The 11790-nt window shown below is 39.4% G+C and overlaps 1 long non-coding RNA gene across 2 annotated transcripts; it reads right to left on the bottom strand.

Moving 5' to 3' along the window:
- LOC140341132 (uncharacterized) lies at positions 1-11468 on the bottom strand. Of its 2 annotated transcripts, XR_011922820.1 has the most exons (3): positions 11411-11468; positions 7653-7817; positions 1-3012 (listed from the first exon to the last, which is right to left on the bottom strand). It is a non-coding gene; the product is annotated as an uncharacterized lncRNA (long non-coding RNA). The 2 variants fall into 2 exon arrangements; XR_011922819.1 differs by lacking the exon at positions 11411-11468 and having other exon boundaries at positions 7653-8123.
- Positions 11469-11790: the final 322 nt, after the last annotated feature.

The raw sequence follows: 11790 nt of genomic DNA, 5'->3' as shown, positions 1-11790 counted from the left end.
TGATACAAACAATTTTTTATTGAAAAGTAAAAGTTTACATTTGCCATGCTTTTGAACAATTATTGTGATTTTTGTCTTTTGTATGCATACTGATAACACTGAGGAACAATTTTGAACACATTTTTTGTTGACTTCAATTTTTAAGACTATTTACACTGAAATATGTATGCTGATTCTGAAAGTACAGTTAGTTTACTTCTATTACATCTGTTTTTTTCTCTACCACTTATAATAATGCGATTACTGTAGCGAGGATTGGTATAGACTATTCATTTACACTCAAGACAGTGTGGTCAAAGGTTGTGCGCTGCTCTACGTAATGAATAAGCAAAGTTAATTTTTCTACTTACACACGTATTTCCTTTTTTTCAGATCATGCCTGGCTCTGCTGTTTCTCATCGTAAGTGCCTAAACAACCCTAATACATTTTGTTACATCTGTGGCAGTTTCACCATTCCCAGTCAAAGGGCGAACATCAGCACATTTGTAGAGCAAGCCTATTTGGCATATTTCAAAGTTAAACTTGGTGATCAAGATATGTCTTGGGCCCCTCATAAGGTGTGTAAACAGTGTGTCGAGGGTTTTTGGATGTGGACAAAGGAAACATGTAATAGGATGCCATTGGTATACCTATGGTTTGGCGAGAGCCAGGGGATCATTTCAGTGACAGTGACTTTTGTATAGTGAAAACTTCAGAACATAACAAGAAAAATAAATGTAACATAGAGTATCCTAGTCTACCATTGGCTATACGTTCAGTGGCTCACTCAGATGAAATTCCAGTGCTGGTTTTCATTACACTACCCTCTCTTGAAGAACATGAATATGGTGATGAACTAGGTGACAACAATGATGAAGAGTTTTAAATTGAAGTGGACTCTGTTCGTAAGGGATTTGATTAGCATGAGTTGAGTGATTTGGCACGTGATTTGGGCCTATCGAAGAGGCTTCAGAACTCCTAGCATCAAGACTGCGTGCAAAAAACTTACTTGAAAAAGGAACAAAGGTATCATACTTTCGAACCAGAGAAATTGCATTTCTGTAGTACTTTAGAACTGACAGTGGCTTTGTGTATTGACATAACATACCTGGGTTAATGGAGGAATTGGGAATTCCAATCTATAATTCAGCTGAATGACCACTATTATTGATAGCTCAAAGCGGAGCTTAAAGTGTGTCCTCCTTCACAATGGCAATATATTTGGGTCAGTCCCGATTGGTCATTCAGTTTCTCTTTGTGAAGAATATGCAGACATAGAGAAAGTCATTGAGTTGTTGCAATATCACCAACATAATTTGGTCATCTGCGTTCACCTTCAAATGGTTTGCTTCCTTCTTGGTCAGCAATGTGAAAATACCAAGTATCCCTGTTTTCTGTGCATGTGGGACAGCAGAGCTTGTGAGAGGCATTGGCTGGAAAGGAATTGGCCTCCAAGATCTGCCCTACAACCAGGTGATCCAAACATTCTACATGAGCCACTTGTTGATAGAAAGAATATATTATTCCCTGGACATGAAACAGGGAAACACAAGCAAATAATTACACATAAATTGTCCAGAAACTCATGGGGAGCTACAAAATGCTTGGTTGCAATATGAGCAACGGGGTACATTTTCTGAATTGCCATCTTTCTAACTTCCTGGAAAACTTTGGTGCAGTCAGTGATGAGCAAGGTGAACAATTCCACTAAAATGTGAAGGTCATGGAAGGGCAGTATCAGGGTAGTAGGGATGTACATATGATGGCTGACTATTGTTGGAAAAAACGTGTAAGATCTAACTCAACATTTGTCTAACCTTGGTTCATTTGTCTAACCTTGGTTCATACTGACATAATTCAAAGCTGATCATAAAATGATCCAAACAAAGTAAGGAAAGCAAACCCAAATGCCTTCATTGATTTTAAATAATTTTGCAGAGAATTCCACACTTTAAGGGTTTCATTTTCAGAACTAACTGTGCTGTCATTTGTCATCCCTTCTATCTTCTCTAGTGTTGCTCACAGGGTTGTCTCCATCTGTAAAAATCTGTTCACCTTTGCAGCTACTGTGGAAAATTCAGAGTACAAGCCATAATGTAAATCACCATTTTTGTGATATCTTTCAGGAAATAGTCAAACTTTTTGCTGCTTTCCCTGACACAAAGAGCTTCTTGATGTATAAAACAATGGAACTGAATGACTTGATGTTTTTTTCTTTAAGAAAGAACCAGATGTTGCCCCCACATAGAAGGTGCCCCATCACTAGTTATTGAAACCATTTTTTTCTAGTCTTGTCTTGTGACAAAAAAAGCGTCCATCACAGCATTGTAGACATCTATCTCTTGTGTCCTTTCAGGCAAAGACACCAATTTCACCAGTTCTTCTCTCATGGTGTCACCAACACTATAAAGCAAAATGACTGCTAGCATTGCATGATTATTTGTACCTGTGCTTTCATCCAAGCCCATGGATTAACAGGCTGCCTTTTGTAAGTCAGTGGTGAGCTGCTGACTAACATCACTTACCATGTGCTGGACTTGATCATTAACGGTATTTCTGCTAAGTGGCATCTCAGAGATGCACTGAATAATTTTATCCTTGTTTGGGAAATCATGAAAAAGGGAATTACTCCCAGACAACATGGTCGTTTTCATAATATCCCCATCAGAGGGGGGCTTACCATGTTTTGCTATGCACAGTGAAATTTGAAAACTGGCAGCTGTCAGATGATTTGTTCCTTAAAGATAGTTGCAAAAACTTAGATACTGGGAATGATATTTCCTCAATTTCCCTTCAAGAAACTCTTTTCTTTCAGTTTCACCAAGTTTGGCAACACTTTTGTGGTTGGTATCAAAGTGCCTTTTGACACTTGATGTGCAACACACAACACTTTCATTACACAGAATACATAATGCTTTCCAATTGCGTTTAATCACTCAAAATGACTCTGTCTAGGCCTCTTGGAATGATCTTCTACTATCTGTTTTTGCTTTTTTTGCTGTATTCATTTTTGGGTGTTCAAGGCTTGGAGTCTACAAAAACACAAAATAAAAAAAAAATAAAGCACCCAATACAAATCTATCCCTATAACAAAAATAGCTAACACTATTAGTTAACACGAAAGAAATTGATATTCCCTGAATCAACAGTGATTTTTAGCTGGGGTTCCTTTTGAGTTTGCTGACCACCAGCGCAAGGGAGCAATGTTCCACTGACCAGCAGTTAAAATGTGTTGGACCTACTTCTTGGGGAATTTGCATAAATAAAATGAAGTGGAGGTGTAGCACACATTTCCCATACACAGGAGGCATGCAGACCTCGATCATTCATACAAGCTCCCATTTTCCCATTAGCAGGAGCCCAGGTTGGTTCCTATGGACAGCAACCATTACAAAGTTTCCCCTGACAATCCCAGTACAATGAGTGCCATGTCTGTCCTATCCTCTCATATAGCACACACACAGGCCATAGAGAGCTGAACACTGCACACCAACCTATCCCAACCTATGCCTGTGATGTCAGGTAAACGCAACCTGCTGCTATGCAATGACATTCTAACCTTTCATGTACTGGATGCTCTCTATGACAGAATCAATCTATAACCCGACACCAGCAATGAGCACCAACCTGATAAGACTGATAAACCTGATATGACTGATAAACCTGATAAGAAGAGCCCGCTGGATCAGGCCAATGGCCCATCTAGTCTAGCTCCTGTATCTCACAGTGACTACATCTATAAAAAGAAGGTAGCACATATCCATCAGGGCTAGTAACCGCTGATGAACTTTTCCTCCAGAATTTTGTCCAATCCCCTCTTAAGCTGCGTACACACTTCCAATTTTTATCGTTCAAAATGAACGACGAACGATCGATTGGGCAAAAATCGTTCGTAAAAAAAGTAACCAACGACGCCGACGAACGAGGAAAGTCGTTGGAAATGAACGACCGGACCGGCGGATCGGATTGGACGACGATCGTTGACCATCGTTCGTGTGTACGATCGTTCATTGATCGTCCATGGTCTGAGCATGCATGATGAACGAACGTTCGCTCACTTCCTGTGGTGCACGTAACTTCCTGTATCATTCAAACGATCGCATCTATTGTGTGTACAATATCTACGAACGATCGTGTCGTTATCTGTATGTACAGGATCGGTGCTATACGATCGTTCGCAGATATCGTGCAGGATCGTTCGTCGTTCGTTTACCAACGATAATAATTGGAAGTGTGTACGTAGCTTTAAAAGCATCTAGGCTGGATGCCATCACCACAGTGCAGGTTACCACACAGAAATGATCAACATCTTTCTAGTAGAGTGCAGACTTAATAATAATAATAATAATAATAATATTATATATATCTCACATTACATGCATGCAGGGAGTTTTACTAAACGCATGCCAATTGTATAGCAATGCAGAACATTGCACACAATTTTTTTAAAAGCACTGTGGACAACAACACACAGTTACAAGGTTCCCATTACATTCAATAGGCATTTACCTTCTACCACAAGCTTTGTGTTCACCTGGTCCTGACTGGGTATAGCAGACTGGTACTCCTGTCCCTGGGCTGTGTAGCTGTGGTCTGTGTCTTCAGCTTTCATACTGTACTTCCCAAAACTAGGAGAGAGCAATACAAGACCCCCTTCCCCCCCTTGTCATGTCTGCTTACCCCTCCCTCTCCCCCTCTGTACTTTCACCCTTTCAATGCTGGATCAAGGCACATCAGCTTCAATACAAATCAGCTGCCTCTCCTCCTCACAGCCTTGTATTCTGAGGGTTAACTGATGACTCCGGAGAAGGAGAAGGGAAATTCTGCAGCCAGCATGGGCTGACAGAAGGACAGCCAATGGGAGGCCAGCCAGGTGGGGAGCGTGCGCCCACAGAGAGGCCTCTGAGTGCCCCCTCTGACACGCATGCCATAGGTTTGCCACTATTGTCATAGATGAACATTTAGTTCACTATGCAATTAGCAACTATTTGGCTTCTGGGGGACAAAGACAACCAAGGGGTCCTTCCAAAATAAGAGAGATCTAAGGAAATATGGGGAAATACCCAAATATGACCAAGTCCACATGTAGCAAATATGTACATTTCTAACACTCCATTGTGTGTTGTAGCTTTCTAGTTCTATTTATATGTACCCCCTTTATGATGTTGCATCCTATAACTGTCAACCATAATATAAACCAGTTTTCAACTCCCCCAAAAACTGTTCTAGCTTACAGTGTCCCAATATAAGGGGCCTCATATTTCCTGAATTGTATGGCCTGATTTTGTTTGTTAACCATTGTTAACAATTCTGAAACAACACATGGCAGGTATTATACACAACAAACAGACATGACTGGGCAGATAGGGAGCAGACAGCTTAGGGTTAAAAGTTTTTGGTCAGAAGTGAGCATCGTGGAGTTAAGGAGTCCATTACTGACTTACTATGCCTTGTTCTACATGTTTCCCCGGAGGAAAATTTGGAGGTGGTCACCTTAGTAAAGGCAGAATTTTTTTGCTATCTCTTCTAAACAATTTCAAGATGGTAATTGCCATTTCTACAAAATAAGTTGCCAAAATAAAACTGTCATGCTTGCTTCAGAACTGCAGAAATATCAACAAGGCAAGACAAGTTTTTCTCCTAATCTCTTAATATGCTTATTTGTTATGGGTCAGCAATTCTGAAATATTGTTGATCCAGAAAACATCTGATTTCCTTAATGGTATTAGGAAGGCATTTGTTACCCTGTTGGAGTAAGTTGAATCAGGTTTTTTTGCCTTCCTCTGGATCAACTATGTTTTATATATTATGTTTCCCTACCTTCAGCATAACAGAAGGGTAACAAGAATTTTCAAAAGCAATATCAGTAATGATAACCCCTGGCCTGGTATTATTCAGCCACTACAGACAGCTTACCTACCTCTCTGTGTGGAGGCCACTCTGTTCTTCTCCCGGAGGCCAGGCCAGGAGGATTCCCAACCCGCATAATTCACATACCCGCACCCCTGCTGTCAGGAAGTTCCTCCTAGCGGTGCTTGCCCACCCCCTGAATGCTGGCAGGCATTGCAATGGATTTGCCATTCAGCTATCTAGCAACAAACCTTGATTCCTGGTTGTCCATAACCTGTATAAAAGCTGTATTCAGAGTCACATGCCCACATTCATAGTGTCCACAGATTTGCTTTTGTTTCCAATTTTCTGCTACAAACTTGATATTGATTGACCATTCCCTGTTGCCACCTAGACAATTCACTGGTTAGTTATTGCATGACCAATATTTTTCTAAATTCTAACCTTGGATTATCTGCTTGGCTGAACGATTTCCTGGGCTGACCTCTTGCTTTTTCTTTTCCAACCACATACCCTCTGATTGATTTGGTTTATCTGCTGGGCTGACTGACCCTTTGTGTTTGACCTCTGGCATGTTTTTTCTTGACAAACTCTGTGACTATTTGTCTGGATCTCAATCTTCTGTGTGTAATCTGCTGCCTTGCACCCTAGATTTGTCTTCTGGTGACCAATGTCTTGTTAGGACCTCGTCTTTTTTTTCTTCCCCTGTCTACCTCAGAGGTTTCCTGGTTGTCTGTTTAGCCTAGCTCCTTCTAATTTTTAAATGTGACACTTTCACACATTTATACATTCTAACGTAGGAAAACCTCTTATACTGAAATAGGCTCCAAAGACAGTTTTACCTTCAATGAATACAATGTAAATTGAGTCATTCATACTAAAGTTTCCGGATGTGCTAAAAAGGTGTTTCTCAACCAGGGTTCCTCCAGAGGTTGCCGAGGTTTTTCTTGATCAATGAGCAATTTGTGCCTCTCAGGTCAGTTTAATTAGACTAGGTGTTCCCATTTACCCATTAAAGTTATTTCAGCGGTTTCCCCAAAAAAGCTGAGAAACATGGTAAAATGTAGTTTCCTTATTCTTTTTTCTACGACTAAATTTAAAGAAAAGTGTATTTAAAAAAAACACACACTTTGGGCCTGAGTTTTGAAACGCTCTCCAAGACTGGAGAAGATAGACTATTATGGAAGATCCTGGGTCATCCAGCAAACCTGAAACAGATTTAAAAAAAAATGCCATCATTTTAGAAATGTTTTCAATTCTGGGCCAGATCCATTGCAGCTTTGTTTAATCACCCAGGTTTTACCATGATAGTCTATCTTCCCCAGTCTTGGAGAACTTTATTAGAAATAGTACCCCTTACCCATTCTCAGGAATGGTTAAATCAGCCCTAGAAACCACACATTACAAAAAAAAAAAAAAATGTGCATCCAATCCAGAAGATGCTGAATAGATTTGGCTGAGTGAAGCTACTGTCATTGATTTGGCCAATCCAGCAAAGGGGCAGCTATAGAAGTTTGCCTCCCACTGCCCCTAGCAGCCCCCACTGAACTTGGTGCTCTGCTTAAGTGGGTCAATGCATTCAGCCAATCCAGAAAAGGGCCCTAAAAATAATGACACCATGCTAACCAGCTTATAGAAGCTTCTAAAAATAGTTCAACTGTTTTTAAACAGAAGTTTCTGATCAAGTTCATAAACTAATTTAGCTTGCTTTTATTTCAGAACAACCTCCGCCTTGATTAACAGGCTTTTTAGGCGTAAACTGACTCCGTAATCTGCTCTGAATAGGAAAATATCTATAGTAAGTAACAAAGTACAGTCATACCTGTAAGGTCAGGAACAGTCACATGCACTGAGCCATTCTGTACAATCCAGGTGTGTTGCTCACGTTGTTCTTGCACAATACAAGAACAATAACATCTAGGAAGAAATATTTTCAGCTATGGTGTCAGAGCACACGCGGATTACATTGCTTTCCCAACTTTTTTCACTGCGAGTCAAAACAAATATTAATAAAGAGAACATTCAGGAAAAGAGTAGAAAATCTGGCAAATTGAACAGATTACTTTTTAAGAGCGCCAACTCACATGGTCCTCTACACGCTAACATTATTTACAGTAAAGATCATGGAATTAATTTAATTAGGTCAATTATTTATAATAAAAAGTTGGTTAAAAAAATAAGCCAGTGAAAATATTTGTATTAAAAAAAGAAATCTAATGACAGCATATGTAATGTGTTAAAATATGGAGCCAGTAATAGTGTGCAAAATGAAATAAAGTTCATGGGTTTATTAGCAGAACACTACATGCATATGGAAAAATATGGGGACAGTAACAGTATGCAAAATAAAATAAGTGTAGGGTATAATAACACAAGTCAAACTTGTGGATGATGCTATAAGATAACAGACAGTTAACCCGACCCTTCCCTCTCCCCTCTTTTCTATACCCCCTTCTTTTTTGTATTTTTCTCTATATGTAATTTCTGTGTTCTTTGGTGGCCTTTAGGGGTTCCCAGAGATCAGTAGCAATGGATACTAAAACAAATATGGAGTTTATGTATTTATGAACTCTCAATGTGCTGATGTTCTGTATTATATGTATTTCATGTTTGTTGTTGACATGTTTTTGTCCTTCTCTCCCTTCCTTTGTTCATTGATTTTTTTAATTTCCCATTATTATATTGTTTTATTTTTATATTTTAAAATCTAACAAAAACTTATTGAAACCAAGATAACAGACAGTGTTACATATCACCAGACAAACCTCCAGGAAGACTTATGAGCTCCTTTTCAGGAACTCCTTGTGCACCCCAACTGAAAGACTATCCCTCTTCTCCTATGCCCTCTTTTCCAGGTTTTCCTACTGTTCCTCTTTTACAAGGTTGCCATTCTTTTTCAAATTTCTCTCTAGATCAGGCTTTGTCAGTTTGTGATAGAGTACTACAGAACATGTGGCACTTTGTGGGCAAAGGGGAACTGGGTAGAATAGTAGGAAAGGGAAAATACATGCAAATGTAATACAGTAATCCTTAGTAAATTGCAGTTTCCCATCTTAAGTATAGTATTTGTTGTTCTTTTTTTAACTTGGGATAACTTGCATATTTTCTGGCTAAGAGTGGCTTACTGTATGGGGTTTATGAAGGAACAACCGATAGTGTGTTAGGACTACAGAACATTTATATACTCAATAGCACGTGTCAATGTGATCTTCAGTTCTCAAAGTTGAACTGGACACTGTGGAGTTCACAGGAAATTGCTACATTTCAGGCAGTATCAACACAATGTTCCATAAGTTACTATATCTCTTCAATGTCTGACACCCAGACATTTTGGAGTTGAAGAGTGCTTTCAAGTCTACAATGAGGCTAGGCAAAATATTTGCAAATGCCTAATAAAAGCTCATTGTACACTCTGCTCCTATATAAGCTGGAACCTGGGAGTGCATGGTCTAAACACCAATACCATTTACATGGTATACATTATAGGTAGTTTGATCAGCCAGAGATGCATTTGTTGATGTTAAAATCTAGCCTGGTGATAATTATTAGACATATGAAAAACCAAATCTTTTTTAAAGCTGAACTCCAGGCACTATGATTTATATATCTTTAGATACATAATTTGCTCCTTACCTCTGGATTGTAGAGCTTTTGAACGTTATTGTGATCGGCATATTTGTACCTGGACATACAGCAATTGCTGTATTTTTGTTCTCTGTTGCCACTGTGCACGCTTGTCAATTCACAAAACACAGTTTATGATTCTATGATTGTGCATGTATCATCACAGGGTATGTTTAGTGAATGGACAGATACACAGAAACATGACACTAGCACTGGGGTCAACCTCAGCTTCCAACAGCGGTAGAAGTGCAGAAGAAGCTGTATGAAAATGCACATCTTTACTTCAACGGATAGGGGGTTAGGCATATGTAACACACAGGCCAGCATACAGAGTACAGTAGTTAGGAGTATGGAATGTACAGCAAAGTGCAGGGGTCAAGGCATGTAATATACAGTTAAGAAGACATAAGTATGTACCTTACTGTACAGTAAACAAAGTAAAGCAGTCAAGAGTAATGTACAATAAAACTGACATAATATTGTGCCATACATTACATACTTTGTTCATTTGTACAGATGGTAAACCCACTTAGCCTAATCTCCACTATCAGCCAAGTATCATGTTTTTTGCTTTTTTCTTACAGTAGCAAGTCGTTTATAACAGGTTGTTCAGGAAGGAAACTAGAATACACACCTATTAATTTTCTTCCCTTCCAACAACATGCTCACATGTCCAAAATTCTGGTCATAAAGTCATTGCAAAACCAGTTAAATGTTTTGATCTAAGAATCCAACTTAGTGCCCTCCCACCTGGTGACCACAGTTTCCCTACAAACGTATCTTTTGCATTTATGTTCCTGTCACTGGGATAACATGCCATGCGATCTTATCTTTTCACTGTTAAAAAAAAGTATGTACCATTACCAATACCCGGTACAGGACAGTCAATGACAGTGCCTGTTTTTAATGGCCCACCAACTAGTCAGCATAAGACTAAATTTGCATGGACAGTTTCTCCAACGCTTAAAAGTCTATGCATGAAATTTTCATTCATTTCGATTGGCCAGTTGACACCAAACACACAATTGGTCAGCATCTTTGGGTCCCCTAATGGGCTGCAAAGAAAATACAGCCTGCAATGTTTATTCAGTGTTAACATGCCTATGGAGATTTGCAAATGCCCACAACGCTTGAAAATGCATATAAACGCACATGTATATGTGCTCTCTTTGAATTTAATGGATTGTTTATAATTATTGGTGGTCATTTAAGGGCATTTGCAAACATGTAGTAAAGTAATATTTAACCCTAGTATATTCAGTAATCCCCCTGTAGCTATTATTTTCCATTACTGACTAACTATACCTTGTTCTACATGTTTCTCTGGAGGAAAATGTGGAGGTGGCCATCTTAGTAAAGGCAGAGGTTTTTTGCCATCTCTTCTAAACAATTTCAAGATGGTAATTGCCATTTCTACAAAATAAGTTGCCAAAATAAAACTGCCATGCTTGCTTCAGAACTGCAGAAATATCAACAAGGCAAGACAAGTTTTTCTCCTAATCTCCTAATATGCCTATTTGTTCTGGGTCAGCAATTCTGAAATATCGTTGATCCAGAAAACATCTGATTTCCTTAATGGTATCAGGAAGGCATTTGTTCCCCTGTTGAAGTAAGTTGAACCAGGTTTTTTGCCTTCCTCTGGATCAACTATGTTTTATATATTATGTTTCCCTCCCTTCAGCATAACAGCAGAGTAACAAGAGATTTCAAAAGCAATATCAGTAACGATAACCCCTGGCCTGGTATTATTCAGCTACTACAGACAGCTTACTTACCTCTTTGTGTGGAGGCCACTCTGTTCTTCTCCCAGAGGCCAGGCCAGGAGGATTCCCAACCCGCATAATTCACATACCCGCACCCCTGCTGTCAGGAAGTTCCTCCTAGCGGTGCTTGCCCACCCCCTGAATGCTGGCAGGCATTGCAATGGATTTACCATTCAGCTCCCTAGCAACAAACCTTGATTCCTGGTTGTCCATAACCTGTATAAAAGCTGTATTCAGAGTCACATGCCCACAATCATAGTGTCCACAGATGTGCTTTTGTTTCCAATTTTCTGCTACAAACTTGATATTGATTGACCATTCCCTGTTGCCACCTAGACAATTCACTGGTTAGTTATTGCCTGACCAATTATCTTCTAAATTCTAACCTTGGATTATCTGCTTGGCTGAACGATTTCCTGGGCTGACCTCTGGCTTTTTCTTTTCCAACCACATACCCTCTGATTGATTTGGTTTATCTGCTGGGCTGACTGACCCTTTGTGTTTGACCTCTGGCATGTTTTTTCTTGACAAACTCTGTGACTTTTTGTCTGGATCCCAATCTTCTGTGTGTAA

This window comes from Pyxicephalus adspersus, chromosome 11 (assembly GCF_032062135.1).
Source record: "Pyxicephalus adspersus chromosome 11, UCB_Pads_2.0, whole genome shotgun sequence".
Lineage (NCBI taxonomy): Eukaryota > Metazoa > Chordata > Amphibia > Anura > Pyxicephalidae > Pyxicephalus > Pyxicephalus adspersus.
Note: the sequence above shows the minus strand (reverse complement) of the source record. Positions and strands in the feature narration are given on the sequence as shown.